Consider the following 2,500-nt stretch of genomic DNA (forward strand, 5'->3'; position numbering starts at 1 on the left):
GCGGAATTATTTTATAAACAACGTAGAGATGACCAAGAACAGGAAAGATGGGGAGATGAAAGTGGGGACGGACGACGGGAGGAGAAGAAAGAACAGCCAAAAGAGAGCCAAGAAAGCCAACAAAACGAGAAAGCGTCGAGAGAAGGAGCAGGAGCAGAAGACGTTAAAGAAAGAACCAAGGGACCTAAGAACGACTTGCTCGACAAAGCAAATAGATCAGTAAGAAATGGAAGAAGAAATAAAAATAATTTCCTGGACTAGAAATGGACTGGATTCGGCCATTCGGCAAGAGGAAGGAAAATATGGAATAAATGAGGGAAGTTAAGATCAGAAATGATAGGCCTACGAGAGGTTCCTCTGGGAAAGCTACACCCAAAACTTTTGAGGAAGGAAGATGGCAGAAATTGGAACAAACTTTTCACTTGAAGGGAAGCTTTTCACGTCAAACCAGCTATTTAAATCAACCCCTCGCAGCCATCCTGGCAGAGAAGCAGAAAACCGAAACACTCCAGTCCGGCCGAGGCCCGGGTAAACCGGTCCCGCCCGAGCGAGCGTCCCGGTAGACCGGGACGGCTGCCGGGCGCGGGCACCCCCGGGGCCCGGCGCTGGCACCGAGGCGAAGGGGGAGGTCCCCGACCGAGGCCCGCGGCGCCGGAGCCGGGATCCCGTACCTCCATCGCGGCGGGGGAAACGGAAAGACTGACCCGGCCGAGGCCCCGGTAGACCGGGACGGCTGCCGGGCGCGGGCACCCCCGGGGCCCGGCGCTGGCACCGAGGCGAAGGGGGAGGTCCCCGACCGAGGCCCGCGGCGCCGGAGCCGGGATCCCGTACCTCCATCGCGGCGGGGGAAACGGAAAGACTGACCCGGCCGAGGCCCCGGTAGACCGGGACGGCTGCCGGGCGCGGGCACCCCCGGGGCCCGGCGCTGGCACCGAGGCGAAGGGGGAGGTCCCCGACCGAGGCCCGCGGCGCCGGAGCCGGGATCCCGTACCTCCATCGCGGCGGGGGAAACAGAAAGTGATGCGGCCGGGGCCCCGGTAGACCCGGCCGTCTCCCCGGCGCGGGCACCCCCGGGGCCCGGCGCCGGCACCGAGGCGAAGGGGGAGGTCCCCGACCGAGGCTCGCGGCGCCGGAGCCGGGATCCCGTACCTCCATCGCGGCGTGGGAAACGGAAAGACTGATCCGGCCGAGGCCCCGGTAGACCGGGACGGCTGCCGGGCGCGGGCACCCCCGGGGCCCGGCGCTGGCACCGAGGCGAAGGGGGAGGTCCCCGACCGAGGCCCGCGGCGCCGGAGCCGGGATCCCGTACCTCCATCGCGGCGGGGGAAACGGAAAGACTGACCCGGCCGAGGCCCCGGTAGACCGGGACGGCTGCCGGGCGCGGGCACCCCCGGGGCCCGGCGCTGGCACCGAGGCGAAGGGGGAGGTCCCCGACCGAGGCCCGCGGCGCCGGAGCCGGGATCCCGTACCTCCATCGCGGCGGGGGAAACAGAAAGTGATGCGGCCGGGGCCCCGGTAGACCCGGCCGTCTCCCCGGCGCGGGCACCCCCGGGGCCCGGCGCCGGCACCGAGGCGAAGGGGGAGGTCCCCGACCGAGGCTCGCGGCGCCGGAGCCGGGATCCCGTACCTCCATCGCGGCGTGGGAAACGGAAAGACTGATCCGGCCGAGGCCCCGGTAGACCGGGACGGATGCCGGGCGCGGGCACCCCCGGGGCCCGGCGCTGTCACCGAGGCGACGACGGGGGTCCCCGACCGAGGCCCGCAGCGCCGGAGCCGGGATCCCGTACATCCATCGCGGCGGGGGAAACGGAAAGACTGACCCGGCCGAGGCCCCGGTAGACCCGGCCGTCTCCCCGGCGCGGGCACCCCCGGGGCCCGGCGCCGGCACCGAGGCGAAGGGGGAGGTCCCCGACCGAGGCCCGCGGCGCCGGAGCCGGGATCCCGTACCTCCATCGCGGCGGGGGAAACAGAAAGTGATGCGGCCGGGGCCCCGGTAGACCCGGCCGTCTCCCCGGCGCGGGCACCCCCGGGACCTGGCGCGGGCACCGAGGCGACGGCGGGGGTCCCCGACCGAGGCTCGCGGCGCCGGAGCCGGGATCCCGTACCTCCATCGCGGCGGGGGAAACGGAAAGACTGACCCGGCCGAGGCCCCGGTAGACCGGGACGGCTGCCGGGCGCGGGCACCCCCGGGGCCCGGCGCTGGCACCGAGGCGAAGGGGGAGGTCCCCGACCGAGGCCCGTGGCGCCGGAGCCGGGATCCCGTACCTCCATCGCGGCGGGGGAAACAGAAAGTGATGCGGCCGGGGCCCCGGTAGACCCGGCCGTCTCCCCGGCGCGGGCACCCCCGGGACCCGGCGCGGGCACCGAGGCGACGGCGGGGGTCCCCGACCGAGGCTCGCGGCGCCGGAGCCGGGATCCCGTACCTCCATCGCGGCGGGGGAAACGGAAAGTGATCCGGCCGGGGCCCCGGTAGACCCGGCCGTCTCCCCGGCGCGGGCAC

Source organism: Pantherophis guttatus, unplaced genomic scaffold, assembly GCF_059756535.1.
Source record: "Pantherophis guttatus breed Tessera unplaced genomic scaffold, ASM5975653v1 scaffold_21, whole genome shotgun sequence".
NCBI classification, from domain to species: domain Eukaryota; kingdom Metazoa; phylum Chordata; class Lepidosauria; order Squamata; family Colubridae; genus Pantherophis; species Pantherophis guttatus.